The sequence below is a fragment of the Lycorma delicatula genome, chromosome 12 (assembly GCF_047948215.1).
Source record: "Lycorma delicatula isolate Av1 chromosome 12, ASM4794821v1, whole genome shotgun sequence".
In the NCBI taxonomy this organism is placed as follows: domain Eukaryota; kingdom Metazoa; phylum Arthropoda; class Insecta; order Hemiptera; family Fulgoridae; genus Lycorma; species Lycorma delicatula.
The window spans coordinates 11,539,994-11,554,649 of record NC_134466.1 but is presented as its reverse complement, the minus strand read 5'-3'; positions in this window follow the sequence as shown (position 1 = coordinate 11,554,649).

The following is a 14,656-nucleotide window of genomic DNA, read 5'->3' as shown; positions in this document are numbered from 1 at the left end:
CCGCACTTCAATGCATCGGTCACGGACGCTTTGAACGGAAAATTTTGAGATCTATGGATAGGCCGGCAAGGACCCGTAATTTGGTCTCCAAGGAGTCCAGATCTGACACCTTGCGATTTTTTCTTGTGGGGGTACATCAAAAGCGTTGTTTATACACAAAAAATTCGCGACCTAAACCGCTTAAAAAACAGGATTAATGAAGCGATGACAACCGTTAACGAAGAAATGTTAACTAATGTTTGGAGAGAAGTTGAGTATCGTTTGGACATTTGTCGAGCGACTAAGTGCGCACATATTGAAATTTATTAATTATGTAAAAAAATGTTTGAGACGACAAATTTGAAAAATAAAACACATAAACTGTAAGTAATTCTGTTTTAATTTAAACCATGTTCAAAACCGCACCATTCTTTTATGATAACTCTGTATAATAGTAGAACATCAGTAGGCCTATTTCTGTAATGCACATATATGTGCATTTCAGAAATGTACATACTACACACCGTACTTATTATATTTCGCGTACTTCTAACGATTTTTCAGACCAGCAGCTTATGAACAAGCCGAACTAGCCGATGTTATTCCAGTTACCAGATCTTATTTGTTTTCCGGAAGATAATTGTCAGTCAAAAATACAAAAAAAAAGAAATGTCGTCGGAATATTAAGTTTTATATAGTTTAATTTTTGTTCTCCAAATATATATATTTTTTTTCTTCTAAAAACTACTCGACGATTCAGAATCGTCGAGTACTACTCAATTTCAGAAAAATTGTTCCGCAACATAGTTGAAGGACTACTACCTATTCCCTCGGTTTGAATATCAGAAAATAATTCTGTTGAAATTTATATTTTCTTTAATTTTAATCGGTTGACTTTTTTAATGAAATGCACTTATTAACTATATTTATTAAAAAAAATTTAACAAAGGAGAATCGAGTTTTAATATTTTTATTCTTACTCTTAATTAATTGTTTCATCCTGAGCGTAAAAGAATGTTTTCTAAAAGAAAATACAAAGTAAATTTCTCAACGTAAGAAAAAATAAAAAAAAGTGGAGCGGTAAAGGTTTTAATCTTATAAATTGATTAATTTAATTAATTAAAATAGTTTCGTAAATCAGATTGCATTAAAATTATTTATGACTTTTATCAATAACCTCGTACAAACAGCAAAGAGCACGTAAATCCATCTTCTGTAATGATGACAAACTGTACTATAAAAATTATACTGAATCGATTGACAATATGAACTTTGAAAAGCAATTATTTACCGATAAGCTTATAGGTAGATAGCGCAAGTTTAAAAAAGAAGTAACGTCAACAAATTATCTACGAAACCTACGATGCAGTAATATATACAGAGTGTTTCTAAAATGGTGGGCTGGCTATACTTTTTCGGATTCTACTTGTACTAAACAAAAAATATCATTAGTTAAAATGACAATTTCTTCTTCGTTCTCCTCATGTCCTCCATTTTCTTATTTTTATATAAAAATGTATATCTCACGTTAGGATAGACGAATCACATTATTATTTGGTAAGAGTCTTGATGATAAAGTTTCAAATTATCAAAAAATCAGGACTTAAATACCTTCCCAAATTGCAAAATGGCGGTCATGTTTATTTTTCAATCCGTTATATCTTCATAAATATAAGTTTTATCAAAATATATATTATTGCTAAAATATTAAGGCTTTTATTTTGAAGAAAATGCCATTTTATTTTTTTTTAAATAGGTTAACAAATTTAGCGGAGTTATGACAGAAAATTGACTTTGTAATTTTGTGTCGTAATTATTAGATCTATTATTGTAAGAAAATTATTACTTAATTTGATACTAATTTACAATATTAAAATTAAGAATAAACAAAAACCAATTAATATTTAATAGAATTAAATGTAAAGTGTAAATGTAAAGACATGAGAACAGATACAAAATTACAAAATCATTTTCTGGTCATAACTCGGCTATAACATAACAGTACAATGTGAAAAGATAAAGATGCTACGATTTGCTGATGATATAGTAATTCTAGCCGAGAGTAAAAAGGATTTAGAAGAAACAATGAACGGCATGGATGAAATCCTACGCAAGAACTATCGCATGAAAATAAACAAGAACAAAACATGAAATAATGAAATGTAGTAGAAATAACAAAGATGGACCACTGAATGTGAAAATAGGAGGAAAAAATATTATGGAGGTAGGAGAATTTTGTTATTTGGGAAGTAGAATTACTAAAGATGGACGAAGCAGGAGCGATATAAAATGCCGAATAACACAAGCTAAACGAGCCTTCAGTAAGAAATATAATTTGTTTACATCAAAAATTAATTTAAATGTCAGGAAAAGATTTTTGAAAGTGTATGTTTGGAGCGTCGCTTTATATGGAAGTGAAACTTGGACGATTGGAGTATCTGATAAGAAAAGATTAGAAGCTTTTGAAATGTGGTGCTACAGGAGAATGTTAAAAATCAGATGGGTTGATAAAGTGACAAATGAAGAGGTGTTGCGGCAAATAGATGAAGAAAGAAGCATTTGGAAAAATATAGCTAAAAGAAGAGACAGTCTTATGGGCCACATACTAAGGCATCCTGGAATAGTCGCTTTAGTATTGGAAGGACAGGTAGTAGAAGAAAATTGTGTAGGCAGGCCACGTTTGGAATATGTAAAACAAATTGTTAGGGATGTAGGATGTAGGGGGTATACCGAAATAAAATGACTAGCACTAGATAGGGAATCTTGGAGAACTGCATCAAACCAGTCAAATGACTGAAGACAAAAAAAACTCGGCTGTTTGTTAACTAATTTTCAAAAATAGAATGTAATTTTGTTTAAAATAAAAGTCTTAATATTTTAGCAATACATATATTTTCATAAATCTAATATTTATGGAGATATAACGGATTGAAAAATAAACATGACCACCATTTTGTAATTTACGAAAGTATTTAATTCCTAATTTTTTCTTATTTTAATACTTTATTAGTAAAACGGTTACCAAGTATTAATATGTTTCGTCTATCCGAACTTGAGATATACATTTTTATATAAAAATAACAAAATGGCTGACAACGGAAGAACGAAGGAGAAATTACCATTTTTCCTAAGGATATATATTGTTTAGTTTTTACAAGCAGAATCCGAAAAAGTATAGCCAGCCTACCATTTTAGAAACACTTTATATATATATATACTTATTTAATAGCTGATATCTAGAAAACAGTTCACTCTATTTTTATGAATTAATTATCAAAATAAGACCTTTTCTGTTGAATTTAACACCCAAATAACCCCACAACTATTTGTCTTATAATACGAATGGTTATTTTGATCGGTCCAGCGGTTCTCGTATTTTAAGAAAATATCGGTACATTTATATATAAATACATAGAAATGAACATGCTGATTTATATATGGTGGGGGTTCCCTCTACATGTCTCGTAACTTTTCGAAAACATAGTAAGTAATTAATATTGATATACTGTCATTAATACGTTATCGAATATGGAACGTTGCACTGAATAATTGATTGAGTTTTCAGTATTATCAATTTAAAAGTAGCGTCGCAGTAGATGAAATTTAATTCAGGATAAAAATATAAATTATTTTAATCATATGGATGAAAATGATGAACACTTTCAGCATTTGTTATAAAAAAAAATTGGTTTCGTCACGCCGGAAGGCGGAGGTGATTTCATCGGTGCTAAGTAGGGGGATAAAAACCCACCGGGTTGGTCTAGTGGTGAACGCGTCTTCCCGAATCAGCTGATTTGGAAGTCGAGAGTTCCAGCGTTCAAGTCCTAGTAAAGCCAGCTATTTTTACACGGACTTGAATACTAGATCGTGGATACCGGTGTTCTTTGGTGGTTGGGTTTCAATTAACCACACATCTCAGGTATGGTCGAACTGAGAATGTACAAGACTACACTTCATTTACACTCATACATTTCATCCTCTGAAGTATTATCTAAACGGTAGTTACCGGAGGCCAAACAGGAAAAAAGAAAAAGTAGGGGGATAAAAAAATTTTCCACTTTAAAGTTATGAAAAACTTCAAATTTACTCAATCTGAAAATGGTTGCATGTGAAATAATGTTCACATGTTTAGCATATGACAAGTCCCATCTTCTTACCATTCCAGCAACATTTTGGTCATCCCTTGCCAACAAAAATTGTTATAGACAAAAGTTTAGGTAATGTTTAGAGGACTAACGACCACTTTAAATCGATTCGATACTGTGCCTATTAAGGGAGGTATGATTTTTGTTGTCTTCGAAACCCCATTTTTTCCACCCCCTGGACCAATGGTTGGTGATATCAAAAAACTTTACTTAGATAAGTTTTAGGCCCTTATCCAAAGAATAGTAGGAACTTTAAACAAATTCGATATTTTACTTAATAAGAAAGTTATACAATATGTTGTTTTTTCGAAACCCCCCTCCCATTTCCATCCCCATGATTCGATTTTACCCATTAACAAACTCGACCGAACTTTATATTTTATCTATCAATTTGAAAGTCATTGGCGCAAAATTATGGCAGTTATCGTGTCCACAAGAAAGTGAAATATATATATATAATTTTGAACTGACGGTGGTTTTGGGGCCTGGGGGTGTGAAACGCGAAGATATTTCGAAATTTTCGGGATGATGAATCGTGGAACCCATTACAATAGGTAGCTTTTTTGTGAAATCTACTTAAAATCGGATCTCAGTATTGTTCTGCACAAAAAATTATAATATTTATAACTAATCCCATTAAATATAGCACATTATTCTTATTTAAATTGGGTTGCGTAGAAAAATAAAAATATTTTAAAGTAATTTTTGTAACTACACAGGAATCAAGGTAAAAGAATAAATCATTTTATTATTGTCGTTACATAAATGTCATACAGTAAAGGAAAATACATTTTATTAGTAAAGAAACATTTTAGAAAAAACTTTTAAATGTTAACCTTTCTCAAAGAAAATAAAAAAAAGAAAGGAAAGAGGAATTTACGGCAGGTCATGCATTTTTCTGTTGTACCATTTTCTTTATTAAATAAACAGCTTATTATGAAAGGAAGCAGTATTTTAAGGAAATTCCTTTTATAAAGATATTTTCAAAAAGATTTAAGTTGTGTATTTCTGAAACGTAAAGGAATTTGAAAATTATTATTTTATAACATAATGGCATTTCTAATTAAATACTCTTACAGTAAATAAATTTAAAGCAGTAATTTTAGAATAAATAAATAACTATTTTATTTATTATAATCGGGACTACACAAAGCTAGACGAACAAGTATGCTGTCTTTCTAACTCCACTACCTTGTCGTTCGTTATATCTTTGCTGATGAGTTTGAAACTCAATATCTTGCTCCGTAACAGTGTATAATAACGATGTAAAAATAATTTTAAAGATCTGAAACTTCTTTAGATAATAAAACGATATAAAATATTTCATAAACGAGCATAAAAATCTCAAATTTTTATCTCAAGCCGGTTAGTTCATTACACGTTTAAAGACCAAGTTTCTAAAAACAGTGAGTTTTTTTGTTTCTACGTGATCTATATACTCGTATACCGTGTTTTTATATTACGATCTGAATAAAATATTTAATATTTCCAAATATTATCCGTGCTTGAAAATAAAGATTACGTTTAATGTAAAAATTATCACTTTATATATATTTTTGTAAAAACCGGCAAACGTTTACGTTTCCCCTAAATCTATATAAATTTATATTTTTATAATTTGTAATCCTAGTAAAGGCAATTACTTTTATATGAATTTGAATTCTTGATTCCAGTGTTCTTTGGTGGTCGGGTTTCAATTAACCACACATCTCAGGAACGGTTGACCTGAAACTATGCTCATATACATTCATCCATTTCATCTTCTGACGTAATATCTTAGGGTGGTTCCGGAGGCTAAACAGCAAAAGAAAAAGTTCATTAATTTAATTAATTCCAATTATTTTATTACTATGAGGTACCGGTACTGCTGATTTGCGTTTCCTAATTCATCGTTTCAATTATTTTAATTTTAACAAGCTGTTTACGGTATCTGGTGATATAATTTGAAATTCATTATTCAACGATGTAATAGTTATTAACAATAATGAAAGTCTGTCCGTTGGTGCATCACTTCTATATCACCCGACCGAATCCAATGAAATTTGCAGAATAATTTGATCTCGACACCGGTTTAGATTTAAGGCTCATTCGTAGTTTTGAAAACCATTCAGTATTATTTTTTATATACGTTATACGTACTAAGTGCTGCTGTAAAACTGGGGAGGAATTGTTTCAAGTTTTGAAAACTTCTAGACCGATTAATCAAGTATGATTTGTAAAATATATTCAAATAAATATTCCGGTTAATTAATTTATCGTTGAGAAATATTTTTCTATTCGAGGGTAGAAGCAGTTTCTGGTATTTTATTCAGGTTTAAATAGCATATTATTAAAAAATTATATCAAATAAACAATCCGTTTTGTTTATTTAAACCGCTTTATGTGCTTCCAGCGAAGGACAAACAGTCCGTACAATAAATAAATAAAACAGTTCGTACATACTGCTTTATTTGTGCTTCAGTGGGAAGACAACCAAATACACTTCAATTACAATTTTTAATAAATTTTATTACAGATTTATTTAAAATACAATTAAAAGATTTTCTTTTACCGAAACAATATTATCTGTTAATACATTTTTAAATAATATTAATTAAAACAATAAAAAAAAAACCTCGCATCATAAATATAAGCTAAAGTAATTTCAATAACATCTTCTGAATTGTGAATTATTTTTAGTAATTATTTTACGTATAGTGTATTTATTGTAATATTTAATGTATTAATACAGGGTGGGCAACATAAAATCGAACCCATAATGAAACCGCTACTTAACACTATTTATGATAGACTCTTGCACAATTAGCGCGACTAGTGGATCTGTATGTTACTACTGTTTATAACTGCCGTTTGTCAGGTGGTTACGTGTCAATGCAGTATTGTGAGTAAAGTAAAATCCCTTATTCGCCGGCCTCCGTGGTGCGAGTGGTAGCGTTTCGACCTTTCTACCAGAGGTCTCGGATTCGAATCTCGGTCAGGCATGGCATTTTCACACGTTACTTGTCGTTCATCTCATCCTCTGATGCAATACCTAACGGTGGTTCCGGAGGTTAAGAAAAAAAATTAAAATGCTTTATTCAATCCTAGAGAGGATAGCTGTAGTTGAAGCCTCTATTCGTTCTTTATTGTTTGAAGATTCACGTTCGTAGAAAAATTTCCGAATGCCTGTATCCCAGCGAAGATTAGAATACACGATTTAGTTAAAAAATGACGTACAGCAGGTTTGATTTCAAATCAAAACAAAATAGGCAACCTTCCGTTAGGTCTCCACAGACTATTGCCGATATTGGGAGGAGAATTACTTTCATTCTAAGAAAATTACTGCTGAAGTTATCCAAAAAATCTGGTGTTAAATACACATCTTGTCGTAAAGTTCTTCGTGAATTAAAATTGAAACCGTATTGCGTTACAACTGTAGGAAACAGACAAACCGAAACGACTTGATTATTGCAACTGGTTTCTCGAAAACATTTTTGGTGAACGGATAGCCCGATGTCGTATTTCACGTCAGACGAGGCATGGTTTCATTTATCCGGCCATGTTAATTCGCAGAAAACCAGGTATTGGATGGCGAGGAAAGCTCACGAGATATTCGAGCGACCACGATGAAAAAATTGGTGTTTGGTGTACCGTCTCCAGTAAACGTATAGTGGGACCAATATTTTTTGACCGGACTATCAATACACAAGTTTATCTCACAATTTTCAAAGAATTCTACGTGCAATTAACTGATAATGAAAAAGAATATAGATTCTTCCAACAAGACGGAGCAACGTGCCACACATCAAACGTTTTACTGAATCGCGTTCATGCAGCTTTCACAAATAAAAGAGCTGTTAGTAGAGAACGGTGGCCTCCACGTTCCCTAGAATTGTTTACTTACGGTTTTTTCCTTTGGAACTACTTAAAGAAGAGAGTTTATGCATATTCCCCACATTATTGATGAACTGAAGGTGAAAATTCAACAAAAAATCAACGCAACTAACAACTTATTGCGTCAGACGACTCTTAATGTGATCAGTCGAGCACAAAAGTGCATCGATGCCCAGAGTAGTAATTTTGAACATCTTTTTTAACAATAAGGTAAATAGATCATCATTTAAATTACGTTTTATGTTTTCCTTATTTAATTTATCCATATTATTTATATAATTACATTCCAACGTAACCTACCGATTCTGCAGCAATTACGTTACGGGTTCGGTTTTATGTTGCTCACCCTGCATTTTAAACGGTTAAGATGGATTTTATTAAAACGTTTACTTTTTATCTTGTATCCTACGTTTTTATGTCTGTAATGAGGTGGTCTGTATAACGTACGGTATAATTATGTACCGGTCAGAAAAAATGTTTATTCTTTAATATCCGATTGTAATTTATAAAGAAGCATTTTAAAATATACAATATTTAATAGTTTTGAACAGATACGAACTAGATAAATGAAATTTTCACGCCGTTTATATCTATATTAAAAAAAAATTAGTAATGTATGCTCATGTTCATATCATAATTTTCAGTTAGTTAAACTCAATTTTTTTATGAAAAAGAAAGAGGCAGGAGATTGACGTCAACTGTTACTTGACTTTCTGACAGAGTATATTAAGGTGCTATTTTATTCTGTTACTCTGACATTATTGAAATAGGCATTAACTTCAGTCCGGTTTAACAAAAAAACGTTTATAAATTTATAGCAATATATGGAATAAAGTTTCATATATTGGAACTAATAATGTTCCATCCCGGGTGAAGCCAGGTATTTATTTATCGGGATCGTTTGGAAAGTTCTCGGCCTGACACAAAGATGTGCAAGAAGTGAAAGTATGTCCAAATAACTATGATCGTGTAGATAGTGTGCTGAAAATTTCAGACGCGTGCATTTAGTTGCTTGTTGTGGCAAGTAAAGCATACTTGTTCGCTTTATAAAAAGTACTTTCTATTGAAAGGTTTAACTTCAGTGGACGTACAAAAAGAGTTAGACTCCACTTTAAAGAATTTTTCCCCTTCGTTTTTGGCGGTAAAAAAGCGGGCTTTTGATTTTAAACGTGATCTTACATCTATTTAAGACGATAAATGCTCGTACAGTCCCAAAAACCGCAGCGACTGACGAGACTGTCAGAAAAATCCACCGTTTTAAGTGATCGCCGACTAAAATATAAAAACCTGCTGACATCGTAAAGATTTCGATAAATCATGTTTGCTAAATTTTACATAAGGTAAATTTTTACATCATTTTATAATATTTTTTGTCGTATGAAAAAGCTTTCCACTCAATGGATCCCGCGTTTGTTAACGGACGACTAAAAACGCATTCGATGAACACTTCTCAAAATGTTTAAACTTTTTTAACGCGGTTCTAATGAGTTTCTTTGAAGTTTTATAAAATTAGATAAAACATGGATTCACAATTAAACTCTAGAACCGAAACAGTGGTTAGAAACAGATAAAACGCTCCAAACAAAACGAAAACGGTTCCATCTGCAGTTAAAATAATGGCTACGGTTTTTTTTTTGGGGATTCTTATGATGTTGTGCTCATCGACTTCCTGGAAAAAAGGCAGGATCATCACCGGGGAGTATAACGTTTCATTATTTAGTTATCAGTCTTGCATGAGAGTAGAGATGTTTAGAGATGTGTTTTTGTAATAATTAAACCGATGGGAATGTCGCGTGTGGCATTGGCATCGGAGGTGACTGAAGAGAGGAGGTGACTTTTGCTTCATTTGGCCTCGAAGCAAATGAAGCAAAAGATAGACTTAGACATAGATGACAAATTAGATGGCAGGAGGATGGACCAGCCAGACGCACGAAGGAGCTGATTCCAGATCTTGCACTATGGTTAGACAGGGAACACGGTGAGTTAAATTATCATATCACGCAGTTTTTTACAGGTCATGGCAATTTCAACGAGTACCTCCATCGTGTTGGAAGAAGGCCAGGTCCAGAATGTATGTACTATGAGAGAATTGACAATGCAGAACACACATTTTTCTGCTGCGAGAGGTGGGCAATTAAAAGGAGGAACTGTGGCATAATAGGTATGAGCCCAGCAGAGGTCCTAGAGCACATGTTGAGGAGCGAAATAAACTGGAAGAAGGTTACGGAATTTATAGTAGCAGTATTAACAGAGAAGGATATAGATGAAAGGCGACTAGGTTACTAGTGTAGATTAGGGTAGGGTGGACAGCCTCAGTGGTGAGAGACGGCACGCTGAGGTGTGTCGTTCTCAATGATCCACTGAGGACTCCAAGGGTTTAGATAGGTTCCGATGAAGAAGAAGAGTAAGAAAAGACCCGGTGCCACGTTACGGCTATTCGAGGTATGTCGTGGTTTCCAAATGGGCAAACAGAAAATCACTCAAAAGAGCTGACACCGGCGAGCCGACCTGCCATGCCGGACGTTCAGCCGGTAGGCGGAGAGGCTCGTTAGAGTTTACCAGACACTCCCCTGGGTGGCGCAATACCAACCAGTCGGACCGGCCCAGGGGAGTAGAGTGAAAAAAAAAAAAAAAAGGTGACTGAAGAGATGTCATACACCCGGGTTTAAAAAATGATCTTCGGTAAAGCCCACCAGGGTACGGAAGGGGCGGTTGGATGGTGTATTCCCCTAGCAAATTACTGGACCGATTGAAGGGTGATATTCAGGATAACCATCCACATCTGTCCAAAAGAGAAAGTATTGTTTAAAAAATAAGAAAAACGCTCATGCACACACGTTTCGGGTTGTTGAAAAACTGCATCACCTACACTTCGAAGTATTTAAACGTGCGTCGAATTTGGCTTCCAACGGTAACTTCTTATTTTCAAACCTGATGAAACAGCTCGCTGGACGAAGGTTAACTTTAAATGATGAGGTTAATGCTGAGACCACCGTTTTTTTTTTTTTCAGCGTTCTTCAAATCGCATTTTACTGAGGGTATTAAAAACTTTGGGTAGTTTTGTGTTTTCTTTGTCAGATAAATTTATGAACTACCATCTTGTTTTAGTAAAACCTAATTTTAGGTTTATGTTAATAAAATTTGTTTTTTGTTCGTATGATTTAACGATTTTTGATTTATAATTATAAAAATTATGTGTCAGGTAATAATAGTTTCTGGTTAATATGGGAATCATCATTAATTTTTTACAATTTTAATAATTTTTTTGTTGAAAAATAATACAAATTTTTGTGATCGTATTTATTTTTATAGCAAAAATAATATTCAAGACAAATTCATGGAGTTTTCCTGTCATTCTTAAATATAGCTGATAAATGCTGGAAAAAAATACTTTTTTGTCCTGTAAATGTTCTCTTTTTTTCCCCTTTCTGTGTTGTTATCTGTTAATACGATAATTTAATTTACAAATAATTTTTAATCTGGAATAAATAAGATTTTATAAAACAATTTTTTAACGAAAATTATGACACCTCATGTTCAGATATTTTCTTACATTCATATAAAAGTGTTCAATTTATTGACGATATCGTATAATAAAATATTTTTAATTTTATTCTCGTAAAATTTAACATTTGTATTTATTGATATAACAAACAGTTTGATGTACCTATCAAAATTATGGCCAATAAATTGTTTTATCGGTTGTAAAATGAACACCGATATAAACATATAGGCCATAAGAAAATCATAAGTATAAAAAACAAAAGAATAAAACAAAACGCTAGAGAATAATAAAATAGAATTGACTACGCCCAATTGTCACATAACTGTTACTAGTTTTCCTTTATTTGTTTTATTATTATTTTCGTTTTTATGTGAAAAATTTCACAGTGGGGAATATTATAATAATAGGGTTATATCAGATTAAGTATCTTTTTGCGTGCGATTTTTGTCGGATAACATCTTATGTTATTTACTCAACGGTTCATCCAGACATTCTAGAGAATTTCTTTTTTTGTTTGCCTACGGTCAACGTAAAATTTACGAACAAATTTTACGTAAACAAACCGCTACTAAAGTACATTCCCTCGGGGTTTATTATATCGTTATAGGTAAACATTTATAATTCATAGCGAGATGTACTATTGAGTTTCTGTGTCAAAAGATTTTTTTTCACCTTTAAATTTCGTGAAGGCATTTTAAATTTCGATTATGTTAAATAAATAAACATAAAATTCATTGAAAGAGTTTTTAACCTTTTTTTGCTTTTAATTCATTTATATAAGAGTCATTTGAACAAAATAAAAAGGGCATCTAATCGAATAATTAATTATAATGTATACAGTGAAAAAAAAAAATATATATTTTATGCAAAGAATTAACAGGTTCAACTTTTTTATTCCATACAAATACGGGGTGCTATTATATTTTTTTAAGAAATATCAGACGGTTACCTGCTTTGATCTATTATCCATTTTTTTCTGTTCTATAGTATTTTAACCTGAATATATAATTTATTTTTCATCAAAGTTTAAAAAAATCCCTTTCCGCACGCCGAAAGACGGAGGTAGATTTCACCGGCTAAGTAGGGAATAAAAAAGATTTCCACCTTAAAGTTAAGAAAAACTTCAAATTTATTCAATACGACAATGCTTACATGTGAAAAAATGTTTCACATGTTTAGGATATGACAAGCCCCATCTTCTTACAATTCCAGAAATATTTTGGTCATCCCTTGCCGTAAGGGTTGGTCATATCAAAAATTGTTTCAGATAAAAGTTTTAGGTAATGTTTAAAGGACTAACGACCACTTTAAACCGATTCGATACTGTTCCTATTAAGGGAGTAATGATTTTTGTTGTCTTCGAAATCCCATTTTTGCCAACCCCTGGACCAACGGTTGTTGATATCAAAAAACTTTACTTATATAAGTTTTAGGCCCTTATCCAAAGAATAGTAGGAATTTTAAACAAATTCGATATTTTACTTAGAAAGTTATAGCGTATGTTGTTTTTTCGAAAAAGCCCCCCATTTCCCCCCCCCCATAAATTAACAAGCTTGATCGAGATTTTGGGTCGTTATATTTTACGTATCAATTTGAAAGTGAATTGCGCAAAATTATAGTAGTTATTGTGTTCACGAGAAAGTGAAATATACATATATATATATAAATGCACGTATAAACCTTTGAACTGATGGTGGTTTTGCGATCTGGGGGATGTGAAATATATGTCGAAATTTTCCGGAAGTCGAATCATGGTACCCGTTACAATAAGTAGCTTTCTTATGAAATCTACCTAAAAGTGTAAATATATAGATGCATAGTATTTCTAAGCGGTGTGGTGTGAAGTAGTGTTGGGTACTCGAAACAGTAGTGAAGGAATATTATACAACAGGGCGTCGTAGGTAGCAGGAATTTATCTTCACTCTGCTTGTCAACTATGTTTTCTAAACTTTGACGAGTAATACTGCATTCTTTATTATTTAGCTAATTCCGATGTTTGTCTTCCTTTACAGTTTCTAATTTCTATACCACCTAAGTAAAGAAAATATCCTAATACGTGAACCACCGACTTTGTCTCTTTACAGGTTCCTATTACAAACTGTTGTCTCCTATTTTTTCTTATTCTTATTCCTATATTTTTTTTATTCTTATTTTTTTAAGAATTCATTATGAGAAATTTTAAAAGATTTGCTGTAACACCACATTTCCTGGCAAATAATCTCTAAAAATATTTTTCTAATTTTTAGATCTATTTTCGATAGCAGTAGATTTATTTCTTTTCTGTATAATAAAATTCTACCGCTATATATATGATATGCCGTTTTCACCTATTATAATATTAATTTCCTTATTAACCTCAATTCGATACCTTTATTTTATTCTATTTATTTTCAGATAGAATCTCTATCCTAGCAATATCCATGCCAAACAATATTTTTTGTAACTCATTTTTGCTTCCTCAAAATAGTTATAAAATTCGCTAATTATATTTCAACTTTTTTTCTTTAGGTAATTACTCCTTTGCCAGTTACTTTCCTTCAATTGCTGTATTGTTTCTTCTATATAGTAATTAAAAAGCAACGGGGACAGATTAGATCCTTGTGCCACTCCCTTTCTTCATCTTTTACTACAGTTTGCCTTCTTCTCTTTTATCCAGTTTTAGTCCTTATTACCATTTTTCTATGACATTTTTATCATATTAGTCCATTCTAGATTATCCAATATCTTCCATAGATTTACATATCTGATGAGGTGATTTTATTCTCTTCAACCACGCCATTTCTAAAGAAAAAACCGGCCTTCATAAAATACACATACTACTTCCATTAAAAAACTATCCTCGTAAGAATTTTCGATGCATGAAATATTAAACCGATTTAATTTTTTCCAACCTATTCGCTTTTTCCTACTTACTGGGTGTCCGAGAATTCTCTGAACAACTTTGATATCTTATTAGAAAAAAAAAAATAGTCCTATTAATGAATGGTTGGACTCTCTTTAACTGGTAACTCAAAGCGTTTCCCTAGGCAAACACTAAGATAGCGCTGTGATTGCATACATAACTGCATACATCAGCCGCCATGAATTCACAGATCAAAACACAATGCGTAGAGTGATTTATTGAAAAAGAATCAGACACACAGGTTCGACGCAA